The 22,230-nt window shown below is 50.5% G+C and overlaps 1 protein-coding gene across 1 annotated transcript in view; it reads right to left on the reverse strand.

Annotated features, from left to right (window-relative positions):
• CLYBL (citramalyl-CoA lyase) overlaps positions 1-22,230 on the reverse strand; it is a 2,598,854-nt gene that overhangs the window by 302,824 nt on the left and 2,273,800 nt on the right. The gene's annotated exons all lie outside the window — the stretch shown is intronic.

The raw sequence follows: 22,230 nt of genomic DNA on the forward strand, positions 1-22,230 counted from the left end.
AAGGAGCCCATATTTTATTCCACTTACGTGGGTTTCCCCTGGTCTCGTAAACTGTGCGTTCAGTTGGGGGGCGGAGCTTGCCGGCGTCCATGAAAGACGTGTGAGCGCTGAGCTCCCCGCCTGAGCCCCTTTAATATCCGACAAAACTATCCTTTTGGCGCCTGGCTGGCCCTAGGTACTGTGGGTATCGCTTTAGCTGCCCTCGGTGCTGGTGAGGGGACTTTCCCCGGTCGAAATCGGTTAAGGTTTCGCTCCGCTAGTCGGCGGAGGGCGCAGTGACGGCCCAGGCCGTAATCCACGGCCTATCCTGCGGGGCTGCCCGGCCTACGTCACGCTGCGTGCGGCGTGTGATACCGGAGTGGACTCGGTCTGCCGGCTCGGTGTTTGTTCTGCAGTTCCTGCTGGGTGCTTTTGAGCTGAGGACTAGGGAGTGGACGAGGTCGCCCTGCTGTCGGGGGGTTTTACCCGTGGACCAACTGCTCTTGCCTGGAGGTGCGCCAGCAAGGCTCCGGAGCCCCTTGGCGGGAAGCTGTACCCTCCCGAAGACATTTGTCGGTGATCGCCTTCTTCTGCGACGCGCCTTTGGGGCCGTTGTGGCATGGTGGTCTGGAAGTGTGCTGGAGTGAGAAGGTGACATTCCTCTGTCGGCAGTGGGATCTGCCCTGTTGTGCACGCCCGGTGGTGTGCTTCGCTGTTCCCGGGGCCTATCAGTAACTAACGGCCTGCGGCCGCCATCTTGGCTCCATTTCTTGCTACGCAACAACTAGCTTCACGGAGTTCGCTCCCCCGGCGCCCCCCCTTTCATCACATCGGCACTGGCACTGGCCGGCACTGGCTTGTCTGGCCGCAGGGCGCCTTGCTACCGACCCATCGAGTGTACTATGGGGAAGGGAGATAGAAACCAGCCGAAACTGTCGTTCGATCAGCGGAAGCCGAAGGGTGCGGAGGGGACGCCTCCGGAGACCTCAACACAGCCTGCGACTGCTGATAGCACGCTGTGTGCGGATATCCGCGAAATGCTTTGCACCATGGAAAAGGGCTTGCAGGACAGTATGGCGGCAATCGGCACGAAAATTGATGCTCTCTCCTTCAGGATGGACCGCATGTCTGAACGAGTGGACAAACATGCTGAGAGGCTGGATATGGCGGAGCGGCGGCTGACAGAAGCGGAGGAGGCCCAAACGGAATGGGATAAAGATCGAAAACAGTTCAGTCGCCTCCTCCAGGTTATACAAGACAAGACGGAGGACTTGGAAGCCCGTTCACGGCGCTCCAACGTCCGCATCACGGGCGTGGCGGAGTCTACCAATACTGGCAAGATGGAGCTGTTTGTGGAGAAGTTACTCTGTACACTACTAGGGGAGGACGTCTTCTCCCCTATGTTCATTGTCGAGAGAGCCCATCGCACCCTGGGACCGAAGCCGCAGCCTGGCCTACCACCGCGGCCGATCATTGCAAAACTCTTGAACTATAGGGACCGTGATTTGGCACTCCGGCTGGCACGGGAGAAAGGGAACCTACAATACGAGGGCATGAACATCTCCCTCTACCCTGATTTTACAGCGAGAGTACAGGAGGAAAGGAAGCGCTTTGCCCCGTACAAAAAACAAATGAGAGACATGGGGCTAGACTACGCCATGTTGTACCCAGCGAGACTCAGAATTAACAAGCAGGGGCACTCGCACTTTTTTACGGACCCAGCAGACTTGAAAAAATCGTTAAAGGAGTGGGCCAAGGAACAACGTAACAGCCCGAGGGGTCAACGTGAGGATGAGGAGGAGGTCGCCTCTATGGACAGCCGAGGGTGATCCACCCTGCGACCCCATCATCAGCTTGGCTGGGTCGCGAGTGCACGTCAGGTTACTACTGCAGGTCCTCTGAACCCACTTCCTTGACTCTGTGGGGTGTGATTTTTGCTGCTTGTGATATGCTGCAGGGATGTGATATTGCCATGGTTTGCTGCCTGGTACTCGGACTGGGGGGAGCTCTCTTCCGACTGAGGGGTTTGTTATTTGTCAGTTTGCTTATGCTGGGGCTGGGGTGGGTGCCAAACGACGCTGGGGGGTAGGGTGGGGGAGCTACTGAGGTATCTGGTTCTTGCTTGATTGTATTGCTGTCTGGCTGGGAACCTCTGCCCCTGTGCTTTTGGATTTTGGCCCTCACGAGGGTCTTTGGGTTTGTAGTGTGTTGCTTTGGGGGGGTTCAGGGTGGGTGGAGACGTGCTCTGTCTGACCGGGTTGGGGTTGGTCGGCTGTGGGGGGGTGGACGGTTGCCCTATTTTTCTATTGTTGCTCATGAAGTGTGGGCTGTTCGGGGACTGTTGGGGGGGGGGGGGGTTTGATTGCGCCAGCTACTGGAATGTGTCTACTATGCCATCTGTTCTACTCTGATATGCTCTCTGATTTACAATGGCGAATGTTGAGACCCTAGTGCCGGAGAGCGGCCCTGGCTCTCTTCGACTGCTCTCATGGAATGTGAGGGGACTAAACGATTTTCGAAAACTTAGGAAGGTCCTGGCCTACTTGCAGAGACACCAGATTGATCTTGCTCTTCTGCAGGAAACCCACCTGCCATTGTCCAGTCCTATGCTGCAGGCGAGGGGTCTTGGGAACGCTTGTGTTGCTGCAGGGTTCACTACGCATGCAAGAGGGGTGATCACTTGGGCTAATCCCAAATCTCAGTTGTCGCTACAACAGGTAGCAGTGGACCCGGAGGGTCGGTATTCGGTTGCTCGATGTGTGGGGAAAGGACACGATTTGTTGCTTGTGAATGTGTATGGCCCCAATTATGACCCCCCTGCTTTCTACGCCTCACTAGCGGACGGCTGTAGGCAATATGTGGGCTCTAGGATGCTGTGGGGGGGGGACTTCAATTTTGTTTTGAACCCAGAATTGGATAGGTCGGCTGGTTCCCCTAGGACCCCGGCGGCCTCAGCGATGCTTCTACTAACGGAACTAGTGAAACTTGATATGCTTGATGTGTGGCGCCATAGGCACCCTGGGAAGGGCGGGTTCACCCATTACTCAGCCTACCATAACCTGCACACGAGGATTGATTATTGGTTCATTTCCCGGTCCCTTCTTGACTCGGTGAAAGGGTGCGCAGTATTACCTCGCACGCTATCTGATCATTCGCCACTACTTTTGCAACTGGTTGCCCCACCTAGGAGGATTCCCCCGTTTACCTGGAGGTTCCCCCCGTATTCACTCCTAGACAAAGCCTTTAGAGGGGAACTGGCCGAGGACATAGATGTGTATTTCTCGACTAATGTGGGGTCGGTGGATAGTGTCCAGGTGCTCTGGGATGCTTTTAAGGTGTATATTAGGGGGATGACGATGGCTAAACACTCGGGGGTGCTCAAGGCCATCAGGCAACGGTTGAAATTGCTGGAAGCACAGTTGACTGAGCTGGAACGGCGGGCGGGAGGTACGGATTCTGCTGACGTCACTGCCGAGCTTAAGCCCCTGTTAGAGGAATTTCATGAGGAGGCGGACAGGGAGATTAAGCATATGGGTAAATATGCCACAGCGCGCGCGTATGGGGAACGAGATCGCCCTGGCTCCCTTCTTGCCAAACTGATGCGCAACAGCAGGCCGCCCTTAGTGATCGAGGAGTTGGTAACAGCTACTGGTGAGGTGGTGTCGGAGGAGCAGGACATCCTGTCGGAATTCCATGCTTATTACACGGCACTGTACTCGTCGAAATCGGGCCACATGGAGGAGGAAATCGACGACTACTTGAGTTACATACAGATGCCCTTCTTGGCCGACTGGCAAAGAGAGTTTCTGATGGCCCTGTTCCAGAAAGAGGAAATAACGGAGGCGCTAGAGGGCATGAGGTCGGGTAGCGCTCCTGGGTTAGATGGCCTTACGGTGGCCTTTTACAAAGCCTTTCAGGATAAGCTGGTCGCATACCTGATGCTTCTTTTTGACGATATTTGTCAACAGGGCAGCATGACGAAATCTATGAGGGAGGCGCTGCTCATAACCATTCCGAAGCCGGGCAAACCCCCAAACGAATGTGGCTCTTCTAGGCCGGTTTCGCTGATTAACGTTGATGCGAAACTATATGCGAAGGTCCTGGCGACACGTCTGGCTCTTCTGGTCCCGGACCTGGTTGCCCCGGAACAAGCGGGGTTTGTCCCTGCGCGTAACCTAACTTATAACATCCGCACTGTGTTGGGCACTATCCAACATGTCAGGCAAGAAAATAAGGCTGTTGCCATTTTCCTTGACATGGAAAAGGCCTTTGACTCAGTAGAGTGGTCGTTCATGCTCAGAGTCCTTCGTAAGTACGGGCTCGGAGAACCCTTCCTGCAGATGCTAGGGGCCCTGTACTATAAACCCACGGCGCGGCTAAAGATAGGGAACCTGGTCACTGCCCCAATCGAGATCAGCAGGGGCACTCGGCAGGGCTGCCCGCTCTCCCCACTGTTGTATGCCCTGGTAGCGGAGCCCCTGGCCTGCGCCATAAGAGAATATCACAGATTTGAGGGGATCAACTTCCCTTCTTACCAGATCGGTATCTCAACCTATGCAGACGACACACTGCTGTATGTCCGTGACCCGGAGACAAACCTTTCGGCGGTCTTGCGGGAAGTAGTGAGGTTCGGGGCCTTATCGGGCCTTCGGGTCAATTGGAACAAGTCAGTGGCGTTGCCTCTGACTCCGGTAACTCTCCCGTTTGACTCGGAGTACCCATTACAATGGACTACAGACTCCATACGTTATTTGGGGATCCGCGTTCACACTGACCCTGAGATCCTGATACGCGAGAACTACGGGGTTGGCTATTCCAAACTGGTGGATGATGTGGAAGTGTGGTGCAGGCTCCCGCTGTCCCTAATGGGTAGGATAGCGCTTATGAAAATGGTGGTGCTTCCCCGATTCCTGTTTCTCTTCATGAACATACCTGTAGTCCTCTCTAAAGCCTTTTTTCGGCAGCTTACCCAAACACTTATTAAACTTGCGTGGGGGGGCAAACAGCCAAGGGTTCAATGGCAAACGCTCCTTCTTCCCTATGAGCATGGGGGTCTGAGGGCTCCGGACCTGGAACGGTACTATAGGATTGCGCAGGGGGCACATCTCCACACATGGATCCACGGGGACCCTGGCATCCCGCATGTGAAACTGGAACGTCTTTTTGCAGACCCAGCACCTCTTCCGGCCACGATATGCTATCCGGACGATCGGAGGGTCGGCAACTTGGATTCCATTGCTGCCACGAACCACGCTTGGCATGAAATGGTCCGCTCCCGAGAGAGTGTGCTGTTGTACTCTCCTCTACTGCGACTGGAGTGGGCAGTGTGGTTAGCCCCGCTAACGGAAAAAGGCGTCCTGAAAGCGTTGCAGGAGTTTGGCATCGACAAGATGGGGGACCTCTTCTTAAATGGTACAATGAAGACGTCGCAGCAGGCTCTCCAGTCCCACCCTGGGGCGACACTATTGCATAGCTTCCACTACCACAGGGTCCGTAGAGCTGCTCTGGTATTACTGGGCCCGGGTTTGACGGAGCCACAGGAAGTGCCTGACCTCACGTATGTAATTAAAACCCCCTCTTCCCGTAAATTGGTGACCACTCTTAAGAAACTTGGTGATGGGCACCGGCAATGCCCCCCCTCCAAGGCTAGATTGGCCTGGCAGTGCAACCTTCAGTCTCCGATCTCGGACGAGATGTGGCACTATTGCTGCGCGAACACTAGGAAAATTTCACTTAATAGTAGGCACCGTTTGATTCACTTTAAGTAACTGCAGCGGGTATATTATACGCCGGACAGGCTATACAGGTACGGGCTGCGGGAGTCTGCGGAATGTGAGCGCTGCCATTTCCCTACAGCTGATTTTCTACATATGTCCTGGACTTGCCCTAGTATTCATAAGTTCTGGAGTGAGGTCTTCACGGAACTTAGCTCTATCCTGGGTGTGGAGATTCTGCCCTGCCCGGCGCTGGCGTTGCTGGGTTTCTCTAAACCGCTGTCGGTGGCATTGAGACGACTTGCTGATATGGCGTTGCTGGCGGCCAAGCGCCTGGTTGCGTTGTGCTGGATGAGGGGGCCGGTCCCTACTAGGAAGTGCTGGGAGGCGGATCTGCTGTACTGTTGCACGCAATCGGAGGTGTATAGTGAACTGCTTCCCCCAAAAAGTCGCCCTAAGAACTTCTGGGGGTTATATAAGGAATTCCGGAGCGCTCGGGGGGATGGTGAGTCAGATCCTGAGGGGGAGGAGTTAGATGAACTGCAGGAGAGTGGGGTGGCGATGGTTGAACTTGATGAGACTTGTGGTTGAGAACTTACATATTAAAGGTGGGTGGGGGACCCCGCCCGAGTCTCCCCTGTGCAGTGTGATGTGTGTATGCCTATGACAGCTGTGCTGAATGGTGAATTGCATAGTCCTTCTCAACTTTTGCTCTCCTTGGGCCCTTGGGTCCGTGGCTGCGGGCTATACGTTTGGCTATAGGCGTGGAGGTTAGTGTAGGTGGGCGGGTGGACACGGGTATAGGTAGGCTGGCTAGTTTGTGGGGTGGGGGTTTGAGTTTTTCTTTGGATTGGTATTGTGGTTTACTGCACCTTTTTATTTCTCCCTTCCAGGAGACTTTCTCCTCATGTCTTTGAGGGTTGACTTTATACATGTGAACTGACTGCATTGCCCTTGCACACCGAACTTTGTTTGTGGCCTCTGCTCTGGGATTTGGGTGTGAACTACTGTTGCCGCCAGCCTCCGGGTTGTAGGCGATGAAGGCTGTGTGCAATTGCAAAGGTGTAATAAAGTACAAATTTAATTTAAAAAAACTGTGCGTTCAGTTATCATGACCAGGGCCATATTCCTACACCACAGCCCTAACGCAGGAGGGTTCGCCACGCCCCATCTCTGCGCTATGTCTCTTTTCGTTACTATGAGGCTAAGTGTAACCCATGTTTGCCCATGGCGAGTGAGGTCAGTAGGGTCCCACACTTTCAAAAGACAGTTCCGTGGTTCGGGTAGAAGGGAGACCCCCAGCGTCTGGGAAATGGTGCGCAGGACCTGACGCCAATAGTCAGCTATAACCGAGCAGTCCCACAGGGTATGGAAAAGTGTACCTTCTTCCCCACATCCCCTAAGGCAGAATGGGTGCGCAGCGCGATTTATTTTGTGTACGGTGGTTCTAGTGTAGTATACACGATGGACTATTTTCAATTGCACCAGCCTGAATTTGGCCGATATGCCCACCTCCCTAGGTGATGCTAGGGCTGCCAACCAATCTGTTTCGTCCATGTCACCCACTTCCTCTATCCACTGGTTTCGGAGTTTAAGGGTAGGGTCAGGCATATTGTTGAGAATCTTTCGATATGTGAGGGATGTTGCTCTCTGCTGCATGAAGTCTGTGAGTAAGCGGTCTTCTAATGGTGAGGTCTCAGGGACGTCTGTGTCTATTGGGATTGCCGCCAATAATGCATGTCTGATTTGTACATATCTGTAAGTTTCAGTCTGAGCTAAGTCATATTGTTGTTGGAGTTGTGCAAAAGAAATCACTGTTCCTCTTTCCCACATATCTCCCACCGTGGAAATTCCTATGCTGTCCCATTGTGTAAAGCCTTGGCTCCTCCTCAGTTGTCCCAATACTTTGGTATCCCAGAGCGGAGTGAGTTTAGTGATAGTTCCCTTCCACCCTAATTTCGCTTGAGCTTTATACCACAGTGTGACTGTCTGTTTTGTGGGTCCCACTAGTCTCGTGGTATGACTATTATTGTAGAGTGCTGCCATCATGTTATTTGTACCCAGTTGTGTTCTGTCTGCTCGGTATGCTGGGTCGTCACGTGGTGCATGAATCCATTGGTTAATGACTTTAAGCTGAGTTGCCCAGTAATATAACTGTAGGTTTGGTAATGCTATCCCTCCATCATACCAGCTCCTATTTAATTTAGTCTGGGCTATTCGTGCCGGTAGGTCGCCCCATAGGAGAGCCGAGACCAGTGTAGCTACTCGCTTAAAATATTGCGGCTGTATTAGGTATGGTGTGTTATCAAGCGCATAGAGGAATCGTGGCAAGGTCATCATCTTATAGAGTGCCACTCTTCCCAGCAAAGTTAGGGGTAAGGATGACCAGTGTTTGATGTCACGCTTTAAACGGTCCAGGGGGGGGGGACTAGATTTTTACTAAAAAAGTCTGCCTCGTGTCTTGTAATATGTATACCTAAATACTTAAACAAGTCTCTGGTTATCCTAACCGGGCAGTTGGCTGTTACCGACGGGTCTGGTCCCGATAGGATGTAAAGAATCGATTTGGACCAGTTGATCGTGTAACCTGACGTTGTCCCATGCATATTACAGATTTCAAGAGGTTCAGGTATACTACGGTCGGGTTCGGTCAGGTATAGTAACATATCGTCGGCGTAAAGGGAGATGCGGTCTTCCCACCCCGCCGTCCATGTAATACCTTTTAGTAACAGGGTTGTCCTAATTAGGGTCGCTAGCGATTCCAAAGCCAGTGCAAATAATAATGGTGACAGCGGACATCCTTGTCTCATTCCCCTTGCCAGTTTTATGGTATGCGAAATGTGGCCATTGGCTGCTACTTGGGCTATTGGTTCCGTGTATAAGAGTCGTATCCACGCCAGGAATTTGGGGCCAAAACCTATATGAGTGAGGACTGCTAGGAGGTATTGCCATTTCACTAAGTCAAAAGCCATTTTTGCGTCTAGAGATAGAATTACAGCCGGTTTTAATAGTATTGGTGCCCGAGCCAGAACATAGTGTAGGCGCCTGAGGTTAAGTGCGGTGTTACGGTGAGGCATGAAGCCCGATTGATCCGGGTGTATAAGCTGGGAGAGTATGGGCATCAGCCGATTTGCCAGTAATTTTGCCAAGATTTTAACTTCTGCGTTCAGAAGTGATATTGGGCGGTAGGAGGTGCATACTTCGGGGGGCTAACCCGGTTTGGGAATTGCCACTATCATAGCAGTGCGCTGGTCTAGTGGTAGTATCGCTGCTGTTAGGCTGTTGTTATACATTGCCAGCAGTGGTTTGCTCAACGTGTCGGACATGAGCTTGTACTACTCTATGGGTATCCCGTTGGGGCCCAGTGCTTTTCCGGATTGTATCACGCCTATGGCAGTGTGCAGTTCCTCCAAGGTGAGGTCTGCATCTAATTCCACAACTGCTTCGGGTGTGAGGGTACAGGTCGGTATGTGACTAAGTGAAGCTAGTGCTTCGGACTCTAATATTTCCCATGTTGGGGTATATACTTCTTCGAAGTGCTCAGCCAGTATGTGTACTATTTTTTCTGGATGCGTCTGTAGGGTACCCTCCTGTGAGTACAGCTGCTGTATACCACTAGGCCCAACCCCGTGCGGTCCAGCCAAGCCATCATTTTCCCCGCTTTGTCGCCTATATCGTAAATTTTGTGTTTCGTAGCAGTAATGTATGTTACGGACCGGTGCTGCAGATAGTCTCTGAGGCGCTGCTGTCGCAGTTTTAATTCATGGGTCGCTTCATCGGAGGGGTCCGCCATGTGCGCTATATGCGCCGTGTGTAAGGCATGCTCTAACTCACCCAATTCCTTCTGCTGGGATCTCCTATACCCCGTGATGGAGGCTATCGCCTGTCCACGGAGAACCGTTTTATAAGCCTCCCAAAGAATGGAGGGTGACTCCACTGAGGCGGTATATTCTTCGAAGAAATACCTAGTAGCGTGTTTAAGATCTTTCCGGATGCCATGATTTTTCAAATAATTCGGGAAAATGGGGTAAATTCTTCTGCGGGATTTCTCCCTACAAGAGAGAGTCAATAACACAGGAGAGTGGTCTGAAATGCCCCTGGGCTTAATTTCCACCTCGTCAACACTTTGTAGTCCAGAACCTCCCATCAGAAAGTAATCTATTCGTGACAGGCTATTGTGCACTGTGGAGTGGTATGTGTATTGGTTTGTCGTTGGGTGAGTGCGGCGCCAGACGTCTACAAGGCCCATTGCTTCTAGAAAGCCCTGGAAACGTGAGGGACTTGATGCTTGTGGCTGTGCCGGAAATCTGTCCATTGCAGCGTTTATGATGGTGTTAAAGTCTCCTCCCAGAATGAGGTCTCCCTCTGGGAGGGTCAAGAGGAATGCCCCTAGTGCCGGCAGTGCCACTGAATGCAAAGCCGGAGGGATGTACACCGAGACTATGTTCAGAAGTTTCCCTTCCCATTGACCTTGTATCACTGCGAAGCGACCTTGGTCGTCTGTCTTAATCTGTAGCAGTATAAATGACAATGTCTTTTTGATGAGGACTCCCGTCTCTCTTGAGCCGGAAGTGAACTCAGCGTGTGCCGCCATTTTGTATCCTCGTCTGTCTAGTGCCTGTCTTGCCCTCCCTGTTAGGTAGGTCTCCTGTAGGAGGACTACAGTTAGGCTGTGCCTCTTCAAGGCTTGTAATACAAGACCTCTTTTTATTTTATCCCCCAAACCTCTTTCATTCCATGTCAGTATTCTTAAGGGTGGTACCGGGCCCGTTTGTGTCGTGCTTTTAGGGATGTTGTCCTGTTGACCGCCCGTTAGGGAGGGCCTACCAAACGTCACGGAATCGATGTCGTGTGATGATCCTAAAACGTTGATGGTGTAATTGCGGACCTACTGTGCCTGCCTCGTCTACTTTAATTGTGTTGCAGCTGTTAATCTGTTGTGTGTTCTGTATGTGCCTGTTGTCAATTCTTGCCAAAACATTCAAACATAAACAATGCAAAACTTTCCCATCCCAACCTACCCCCCTCCCTGCCTCCCTGCTTAACAGACTTAGAACCGCCCGCCACCCCAACTTAGCAGAGTGCTTTACCCCATTCCAAACCATTGTACTTGCTTGTCGGGGTGTAAGAACCGCAGAGATGGCAGCCAGTACTGGCTCCCCCGGGCTGCCCCAGTCCAGCGTTCAGAGCTAGGTCACTGATACTGATTGGCACTGCATTACTGTCAGTTAATGTCAAGAGGTTAAAGTTCTTGTTCCGGTCCATTTACTTCCGTCTCCGGTCCAGGTGAACGGTGTCGTTCGTCCAGCCCCTGCTCTTGAGATCCAGCTTGTTCTTCCTCTTGTTGTTGGCGGTGTTTTCCATTGGCGCGGCTCGTGCTCCCACCTGACTCCATCCCTGTAGCCAATCATGCGCCGATTCTGGCGAGTCGAAGAACCATGTCTTACTGTCAACCACGACTCGCAGCTGGGCTGGGAATAGCATGGAGTAGGGCAACTCTTGCGCCTTTAATTCTTTTTTGACTCCCATGAAGCTTCTCCTACGGCGGGCTACCTCTGCCGTGTAGTCTGGAAAGAATGCGAGGGTGGAGTTGTGAACGCGGATTGGCTGCGATGTTCTTGCCGCTTGTAGGATCGTGTCTCTGTCGCGGAAATAGAACAACCTAGCCAGGACCGGCCGAGGGGGCGCCCCCGGTTTAAACCTGCCTCCCGGGACCCTATGGGCTCTCTCCACTGAAAAGAAGTGTGATAGTCCTTTTGGTTGCAGTTTGGTTTTGATTAAGTCCTCTATGTATAAGTCCATAGCCTGGGTCCCCCCCGATTCAGGAAGACCAAGAATTTGCACGTTATTGCGCAGTGAGCGTCCTTCCTGATCGTCCAGCTTCTCTTTTAAAAGTTTGTTATCCGTCTCGAGTTCTGACGTGTCTTTCACCAGCGATTTCGTAACAATTTCGACTTCTTTGATTAGCTCCGTCATTTTGTGGAAGTCCGCCCTTAGTAAAGACACGTCCGTTGAAATCGTACCAACCGTCGTCTGGACCGCCGCTAATGCCTTCATTATATCTTCCAATGTGACTTTTTTCGTCCCCTCTCCGTCAGGTGACTTCACTGTGGACGGACGGCCCTCTGGAGGTTGAGAATTGCTCTTCTCATAGGCATACTTGTCCAGCTTGGCCTGCGCAGCGTGGTTTCTTGGGCCCCTTCCAGCCCTGGTATCTCTCCCCAAAGGTTTGTCCCTGTAAGGTTGGTGTGGGGGAGGAGGAACGACCAGCTCACGTTGGTAAGAGGGATGGCACGGTGTGGCGGTCACACCAGCGGGCTACCCGCAGCAGTTGGTGAGTGCCCACGCATTTCTGAGGGTGCGTCACAGGTCAGGGCAGAGATGATGACGCCAACGTAGGTAACAATGGCGTTGAGTCTACCCAGTATACAGTATGTAGAGATAGCTAGGGCCAAGCGGTGGGGGGCTCTCAGGATATGATGTTGCATCTGTTGCCAGTTGTTAGGCGGTGTCACCTTGTGTGGGCCACTGGACTCGTTAATGTTCAGACCTCCTGTCGTCAGTGCTCAGTTCGTGTCTGCACCTCTGGCGTGTGCAGTTATGCTCCTCTCCCCAATTTTCGAGCAGAGGTGTCAGGAGGATCTGCAAGTCCGTCGCTGCCCCACGTATGTCCAGATGTGACTCTTGAGGCGGTGTCTGAGAGATGGATGGCCGCCGCCGCGGCCGCCACTGGTGCACTGCTTCGCCGGATGGGGGTTCTTTGCCCGTTATGGCAGCACACTCTCTGCTCTCCCTGGCGCCTCCTGCTTACCGCTACTATTCAATGCGCCGGTGTTGTTGCGGTCGGAGTGGGGCAGGGCCGGCAAGTATTGCAGGAATATTCTTGGCCCTCATCTGTGTTATTTCGCCGCCCGGGGGGAATACTGTGCATCAGGGAGGAGCCGGTGACACTCACGCATCCGCCAGTAGAGTCTTCCGATCTCAGAGGGTGCGCACCAGGCCGCTGTGTCTTCCCGTGGCTCATCGCTGCAGCTAGCCCCACTTCGGCGGTGGGCCTGTGACCGGCCGTTCGCGTCACGGTCGGATTAGGGGGCACTTCTGCTGCCGCAGCAGCAGGCTCGCCTGCACTTCCGCCCGGCCTCAGGAATGCGACAGGCCGCGGATTGGTGTTTCTGGTAAGGCCCAACGGGTCCGACGCTTGTCACCCACAACCCACCGTTTCGGAGCGCCTCTCGACTCCGTCAGGAAGTGCCGCTCTGTCCCGGACTGTAGCTCTCGCCCTGGGGGCCTTCTTACTGTGCGGATATATGATCGGATAGACGAGAAAGGGTGCCTCTCACATGGAGCTCAGCAGCTACACAGCCATTTCCATCTGCTGCTAGCCACACCCCCAAGCCTTTCAAGTTTGATGAATTTATCCTTCAGTGTTTCTTTGCGTAAGGGATTGCTGCTAGTTGAGGGACCTGCAGGTGGTCTGCCTTTTTCTAGATTGTCACAGAGTTACGATGCCTCCTTGTCTCTATCCATCACCTGGAGCAAGAGTATTACTGATATGAGTGCTGCTAAGCTGCCAGACCTGCGAGAGATACTAGTTTGCGGTCAGCTGTGGGTTTTGAGGTATGCCGGAAAGGGGCACTCAAGCAGTGCGGTTTATAGTAGGGGGTGATGGATAAGATTGTATAATGATAGGACGGTGCTGCCAGTATAGAGGGGAGAACCCTAAAACCTCTACAGACGCCAGGCGAGAGAGGCCTTGGCACCATACAAATATACAACAAGTACTGGGCACACGTATGGTCAATAGTTCTGATAATACAGTAGACAAAGACAAAAGCGATTGACACCGGTGATGTGGTAATACCAGCATGTTAGCTTTATGTAGTTCTTTTCTTAAAGATTTTACAAACGCCAGCCGAAACGTGTTCCATTAACAGGGCGATACCTGTGACTCATCAGGGCTGTGAAGATACATCATAGCATTAATATAACAGTTTATATAGTGCAATTTGTGTATGCATACAAAGTGATGGTATGTAAGCAGCATCCCCGTTGGGGAGAAAAACAATGAGAGCACATATAACACATGTGCAGGACGGTGAACAGTACAGTGATTGAAAGTGAGGGGAATCAGGACGGCTCAAAATAGGAGGTGTGTGATACGCATACGGATAAAGGAAATAACGAGTGGGAGAGCCACAATGTGGGCATAGTGTAGCAGCACGAGAATGGGAAAGTGACGTGACGAGCTGTGTGTGCTCAAGAAGCTTGTTTAAAACGGAAGAAAAAAATATAATCGATAGGCACATTGACAGTAGGCCAATGTGTATGAGAATATATGTATATGCCAGGAGTCAAAATTACGCCGGTGTACACTGGAAACTTGCACTGTAGTGCACGTGAAGGTAAAAAGGACGTGAAGGTGAAAAGGACGGGCCAATGTGTTTGTACCGCATGCCAGGGAGCACGCAGTGTTCGTCCTATAGTTACTGAGAAAAAATCCCAAGATGCAGATTGTGAGCGATGATGGCTAAAAAAGTGTTGGGTGGTCTGAAGCGGAGTATTAACAGTGAATTTTGGAGAGGGCGTCTCTTGACAGACAAAATTGACCAAAGTGCCTGTAAAGTGAAGATCGTGGAGTATATTGCATGTATTTTTGTGGCAGTTCTTAATGCTGCTGTCAGGGATAGTTGCCCAGAATCCTGGGCTACTTCAACTATTGTGCTAGTGTTCAAAAAGGGGGATCGCAACAGCCCTTTCTGCTATAGGGCGATCTCCCTTATAGATTCAGTAGTAAAAGTGGTGGGAGGAGTACTATTGGAAAGATAATCTTCCTGGGCAGAGGCACATAACATAATCTCCACCATTCAATATGGGTTTCGCTCAGGGCGGTCGACAGTGGCCCAATGTCTAAATCTTTACCTGATTCTCAGTAAATACATGATGGCTCGCCCAGGCACAATCTACCTGGCCTTCACGGACCTTTCATCCACGTTTGACAGCGTTAATCGAGCCAAGCTGTGGCAGTCCTTGAGGGCCATGGGGGTGCAAGATAACATCGTGAACTTCCTAGTGGATATACATAGGGACAACAAGGCAAATGTTAGATATGCCCAAGATCTCCGGGTGTCTAGGGATTCGAAAATCAAAAGAGGGGTACGGCAAGGCTGCATTTTGGCCCCTTTTCTGTTTAATTTTTATATAAATTAGCTTGACGGAGCCTTGGTGGGCACAGGGGCAGACTTCCCGCATGTATGGCGACGGGGTCTCCCGGTCCTACTGTATGCGGATGATGCCGTCCTCATAGCCAGAACCGCCAGGGGACTCCAAACTTTGTTAGACACCTTTTTAAAATTCATGGGGTCGCGAGATCTGGCAATCAATAATGCTAAATCCTATATTTTGCAGGTAGGGCAACGGCAGATGAAAATGTACCCTTTCACAGTAGGTCCAGAGAAGGTCCCTTTGGCAACAGTGATTTCATACCTGGGGGTCTTATTGGACAACCGCCTGAAGTGGGGCCCCTTATTCAGAAGAAAAAGGGGGAGTTCTCCAGAATAACTTCTGCCATTTTTAACTTTGCTGCAAAGATGGGCAAGTGCCAATCGCAGCCATGTTGAAAATTTACCAGGCTAAAGGTGTAGCAACTGCCTGCTGCAGCAGTGAAATCTGAGGATACACCACCACAGATGTATTACAGGTGGTCGAGAATAATTTTCTAAACGTCTGCTGGGTGTGCCAAACGGATCGTCAAACTTGGCAGTCCATGAGTAATTGGGGGTACCTTTCTCATAAGACACCCTAGCTCTGCGCCCTCTAGTGTTTTGGCTCAAGTGCTGGCTGAATAAAGAACTAGCTCTCAGCCAGCAGATTAGAACTGATTGTGTGAGCCTCAACCATATGTCCCGGATTCCATGGCTGACTTACAAGGGGTTGCTTTGCAGAGTTGGGTCGGCCTGAACTTTTTTAAAATCCTGACATCATTGTAAACGAGCATTTACAATGCAAGGTCTCGGCATTATTAAAGGTAGAGCTATTGGCATTGCTCATGACATTTTTTTTTTAAAATCATAAATAAATGGCATTGTCATTTACATTGCCAATAGCTTAATCGTTAAATAAATGGCATTGTCATTTACAATGCCAATAGCTTAATCGCTCGCAAATGCATGACCTATTGCATTTACACCCACACAGAGCCACACACACAAAGCAACCCACACACACATGCAGAGCCACTCACACAGAGCCACAGACACACACACAGAGCCACAGACACAAACACAGAGCCACAGACACACACACAGAGCCCCACACACTCACAGAGCCACCCCCACACACAGAGCCCCCCCCCCCACACACACACACAGAGCCCCCCCCACACACACAGAGCCCCCACACACACAGAGCCCCCCCCACACACACACAGCCCCCCACACACAGAGCCCCCCACACACACAGAGCCCCACACACACACAGAGCCCCCCCCACACACAGAGCACCACACCCACACACACAGAGCACCACACCCCCACACACACACAGAGCCCCCCCCACACACACAAATACAGAGCCCCACACACTTACAGAGCCCACCACACACACAGAACCCCCCCACACACAGACACACACAGAGCCCCACACACACAGAGCTTCACACACACACAGAGCCTCTCACACACACAGAGCCACAGACACAAACACAGAGCCACAGACACACACACAGAGCCCCACACACTCACAGAGCCCCCCCCACACACACAGAGCCCCCCCCACACACACAGAGCCCCCCCCCCACACACACAGAGCCCCCACACACACAGAGCCCCCCCCCACACACACAGCCCCCCACACACAGAGCCCCCCACACACACAGAGCCCCACACACACACAGAGCCCCCCCCACACACAGAGCACCACACACACACAGAGCCCCCCCCCACACACACACATACAGAGCCCCACACACTTACAGAGCCCACCACACACACAGAACCCCCCCCACACACATACACACACAGAGCCCCACACACACAGAGCTTCACACACACAGAGCCTCACACACACACAGAGCCCCCCACACACACACATAGCCTCACACACACACACAGAGCCTCACACACACACAGAGCCCCCCACACACAGAGCCCCACACACGCACAGAGCCCCCCACACACACAGAGCCCACACACACCCAGAGCCCACACACACCCAGAGCCCACACACACACCCAGAGCCACACACACACCTAGAGCCACACACATACCCAGAGCCACATACACACACAGGAGAGCAAGCACAGCGAGGGGGCAGGGGAGCAAGCACAGCGAGGGGGCAGGGGAGCAAGCACAGCCAGGGGGCAGGGGAGCAAGCACAGCCAGGGGGCAGGGGAGCAAGCACAGCCAGGGGTCAGGGGAGCAAGCACAGCCAGGAGGCAGGGGAGGAAGCACAGCGAGGGTGCAGGGAAGCAAGCACAGCGAGGGTGCAGGGAAGCAAGCACAGTGAGGGTGCAGGGAAGCAAGTACAGCGAGGGGGCAGGGGAACCAGGGGGCAGGGGAACAAGCAAAGCCAGGGAGCAGGGGAGCAAGCACAGCCAGGGGGCAGGGGAGCAAGCACAGCGAGGGGGCAGGGAAGCAAGCAAAGCGAGGGGGCAAGAAAGCAAGCACAGCGAGGGAGCAAGGAAGCAAGCACAGCAAAGGGGCAGGGGAGCAAGCACAGACAGGGGGCAGGGAAGCATGCACAACCAGGGGGCAGGGAAGCAAGCACAGCCAGGGGGCAGGGAAGCAAGCACAGCCAGGGGGCAGTGAAGCAAGCACAGCCAGGGGGCAGGGAAGCAAGCACAGCCAGGGGGCAGGGGAGCAAGCGCAGCCAGGGGGCAGGGGAGCAAGCACAGCCAGGGTGCAGGGAAGCAGGCACAGCCAGGAGGCAGGGAAGCAAGCACAGTGAGGGGGCTCCTCGACATTGGCATTCACCCTTGTATAGCGCTGGCTAGACCTGCAGGTATCAGAGCGCTTTACCGTAGGAACGAAGCAAGGGAGAAACAAACTCTGTGTGCCCAATTATAGACAACCTGGAGCACGGCGCCCTGTGCTGTTCAAAGAGATTTTAATTCTTAAAAAATGCTTCTACCCTTGTGCTTCTACCTACAAGGGAATCACCAATTCACTCTTAGGCAGGCAACAGCATTCTGGGGGTGGTAGCGCCACTATTTCCATTACACGTGTGGAACTACATGTCCCAACATGCAGAGCGCTTTGGGCTGAAAGCTAGGAGTGGCTGAAAGGCACAAATGACTTCATTGTTTAAGGCAAGTGCCAACTAATACAAAGACACACTTTACCGTGGTGACTCCGTTGTGACAGGAAACATATGAAACAATGCGATTTCGTTGCTTCTGTTTGTATTACGCCACACGAAGCCCCTTGGCAGTGTCACGTGAAGAAAATGGCAATTTAAGCCTGCTGCTGTAGCATAGCTGTTGTAAATCCCGAAAAGAGATCTAACATAATATAATTCCCCTACAACGAGTAAAGGAAGCAATGCCACGAAAATACAAGCATGTTTATGTCTGTTATGTTATTGTAGTGTAATCTTTTGGAACATGGAGCTCCATATGACCCGGACTCTTCAAGTAACTTTATATGTACTCTGGGGTGTGCTGCGGTTGTATTTTGTCCAGAGGGGTCATTTCATTCTCTTACCTTGATCGAGAAGACGAGGGCCTTGAAGCCCAGGCAGCAGAAGTAGTTGAGAAAAATGGCGCTGAAGAGGGACCAGACGACGAAGTCCCTGGGGGGCTCTAGAAACCGAAACAGGGCGGTACATGTCTTCCGGCAGCCGCCGGTATCCCGAGTCCCAGGGCTGCAGCGCCACGGGCTCCGGGGCATGTGCCATGCTGTCCTGGGGCACAGCTAAGCATTAGACTTGACGGGTGGGAGACACGAGGGCAGAACCCGGCGGGGGCAGGGCACGGGAGGGAATAAAAAACAGGTAATGAGGAGGGAGGGTGAGGGAAAGGGAGGAGATCTAAACGTGTGCAGAGGAGAGTGGGGGGAGGGGGAAACGGTTATTTAGAGGAAAAGGAAGAGAGGGTCCTGTGGTGAGGGCGGGAAACAAAGACGAGGGTGAGCGGAGGGGAAAGTGGTCATGGTGAAGGGAATGGAAATGGTGCAGAAGAGAAAGGAGAAACGTGGGATAGGTTAAAAGAAAGAGGGACTGTTCCTGACAACAACAACAACAAAAAATGGCTGCCGCAAAGCTCCGAAATTTTCGGAATCGGGGGCGTGTGTTTTGCTGAGTGATGGATGACGTCACAGATAGAAAGAACGCAAAAAACACGCCCCCGAATCCGAAAAAGACGGGGCTTGAACCGAGTGACGCCCCTCTCTCCAATGGCTGGCCTCCGTTTAGGAAGCCAGCCAATGGAAAAGAGAGGCGGGTTCAAGCCCCCTACTAGAAAACATTAAATCTCTGACCGAGACTGCGCAAGCACAGCCTACGGTCCTCGACCTAAAAAGGATGTGGAGTTTGTCAAGAAAGCCTTTATCTGTATTAGGAAGTTAGACAGAGATGAGTTGGAACTGCGAAAACCCAGCGTCCGCAGATTTTTGGCGCTAAAAACCAACCCATCAACAGAGCGTTACCTCTTGGGTTCTCTGTCCACATATGAGCAGTTTTTATTGTCCAGGTTTCGCGTGGATCTTTTTCATTTGTTACTTGCCGCTCCAAAAGGATGCAGCAGAGGACAGGTGTTAGCACCCTGTGGCTGCGACGGTGTGTCTCCACAGGACCTGCTACACTTTATGTTACTCTTTAAATTTTACGAGGTACCACAGAGACATTTTTTATTTCCTATTTTAAAGAGGTTGAATTTTAGCCAAGTCCACCCAGCACTTCTGTACCTGCAACTGTTGAAGCCAGACTGTATTTTTTTTATTGTTGGCTACTTAAAATCCACAGTAAGAACAAGGGCTTGCCTGGAATTTTAGTTATTTTAACAGGAGAGGGCACCTCTTGTTTGTACACCTGGTAAATGTTACTTTTTCTTATATAGATCCATCTGCTCCATATTTATTGATATGGATTGTTACTTTAATGTATCAAGGTTTAAATGAGATGTACTTGTTTCTAACTGTATTTTTAATGATTCTCAATAAATGTGGCTTCCTTGTGGAACTCATTGCCCCTACAGCTGCGATCGGAAGCTAGTCTGCTTCGGTTCCGTAAACTATTAAAAACTTTTTTGTTCTCTGTTTAATCCCTTCATTCTTTCAGTAGTGTTATTTTCTGGAAGCGCTGGGATGCCTATCGGTGACCAGGCGCTATACAAAACTCAGAATAATAATAATAATAATGTATCAAGTTTTAAATGAGATGTGATTGTTTTGTAACTTTTATGGTTTTCTCTTCGTAAAACCGAATAAAGTTGTTTTGATTGATTGATTGAGTCATATGGTCATATGGCTGGGGTTAGAAGCATTGTGAGTATAGGTTCTTGAGTTGGCTTTTCAACAGTCCCACCTACCCCAGCAAAAGACACACCATGCTTGTAAAGATTTCTATAAATTAACTCCCTTAACAAATCCTTCAAGTGAAAAAAAAAGGTTACAGTGGCCTGAGAATCTAGGTTTAATACTGACTGATAATGAGTGTAAGAGCCTAAATGTCGAGATGCAATGGGTGAGGTTGTCATTGTAAAAGTTTTGCAGTAAATACAATTAACACATGAACATGCAAATATTACTATGAATATTCATATTTAGATTTACTAATAGCTAATGAAGGCCTGCATTTTAAAATGGCTAACTTTGGTTGCCATCTTGCTTTGTGGCGTGAAAAAAATATTTTCTCAGTGAAGCTGGAATCCTCATTATTGAATGCAATGTACTTTTGCTTTCATTGCAATTTGAAATGTTTTCTTTCTTTGTGAAAATCATGGAATATTTTAATGAATAGTACACACACAAAGACACCTGCAGAGTACAGTAACCAGTACAGGGAATTTAGGGTTGAAGGACCCTAAAAGAAGCTGTACTATGAAGAGTCCTGAGAAGCAAACAAGCACATAATTGTATCATTCCGCTTTAACCTGAATGGATAGTGTCATGCGAACTATTTGTAGGTGTAGCAAATGTTAAAATTGTGCAATTTAATATGGTGCAAAGCTGACTAAGCAACTCAGATCCTTTCAGATTTCAGAGCAGTCTGTTTCTTGATGCTGCATATAGCAGAGCAGAATAGAAGATTTAGGGAATTCTCAGAATCGGCCGTTTGAGAATGCAAAAAAATGCTCTTCTGATGCAGGAAACCTTTATTGTGCGATTCGGTAACCTGTTACCGAATCGCAAAATGGGTTTGCGATTTGCTATTAGGAAGGGGCATGTTTAGGACGTCCCTTCCTAATACCGAATCGCATCGTTATGCATGAATGTTTTGCGACCGAAATGCTAGCGCAAAACATTTAAATTTTACCACCTACTTCAGTAAACATTTTGTTAATGTCTGTAAATGCATTTCTTAAGAGCAGGCAGTGGTCCCAATGAACACTGCCTGCTCTTAAAAAATGAAAGGAAAAGTTTTCATTTTCTCTTTTGTAAAGCAGCCCGTTTTCCTTTAAGGAAAAGGGGCTGCTTTACAAAAAAAAAATTGCTTTATTAAAAAGCAATCACGGACATGCTGGTCTGCTGAACTCAGCAGGCCACCATCCCTGTGATTTTTGTGATTCCTAGGGGGCCGCAAATTGCGACCTACCTCATTAATATTCATGAGATAGGTCATTTGCGATCCCCTAGGAATCGCAGAAAGTGTTAAACACACTTTCGTGCAATACGTTTTGCAATTTTCTAATTGCGAATCATAAGGATTTCCAATTAGGAAATCGCAAAATGGTTTGTTGACGCATCTGGCCTTTACAGTAATCTCCCAAGTGAGAGAATGGCTTTCTTATGTCCTTTCCTTTTGAGGTGACCTTATACTGGTTCATCCTCTTTCTTATATGATTTTGGTTTGATGTGATCTTAACGTTTTGTGATGCATTCATACTTTGAATAATCAATACTAATCTGATTTTGCCTTCTGTAAACTTTTAACCTTTAATACATCTTTATTATGTAAAAATAACAATTTTCTGTCGTTCTTGCAGAGCCTAATATGCTTCACATTTATTGAAAGCATTGTTTTGTTGACCAGACTCAATTGTGAATTTTAATTCATCAGATAGTACTTGAAGGTCCCTGTAACTTGTACAAAGAAAACGAATTCTCATCTCAGGAGAATACAGTTTTTTTTAGGTACAATGGCTATGTCATACTCGACTCAGTAATATACATTCTCTGAAACATACTTGAGTGAGTGGACAAGTTGTCAGCTGTCATTGACCCATTAGCATAAGATGATATGGGTATTCACTATCTTAGAAGAATTTTGTCATGTAATTTTTGCTTAAGCTAAGAGAGGTGTGCCACACCATGTCTGAACTAAATCCCCTTACATCTTCTGAGGCACTGTCCATAGACACTACGTCTATTGTAGACTTCCTGTG

The sequence above is a fragment of the Lissotriton vulgaris genome, chromosome 8 (genome assembly GCF_964263255.1).
Source record: "Lissotriton vulgaris chromosome 8, aLisVul1.2, whole genome shotgun sequence".
Taxonomy (NCBI): domain Eukaryota; kingdom Metazoa; phylum Chordata; class Amphibia; order Caudata; family Salamandridae; genus Lissotriton; species Lissotriton vulgaris.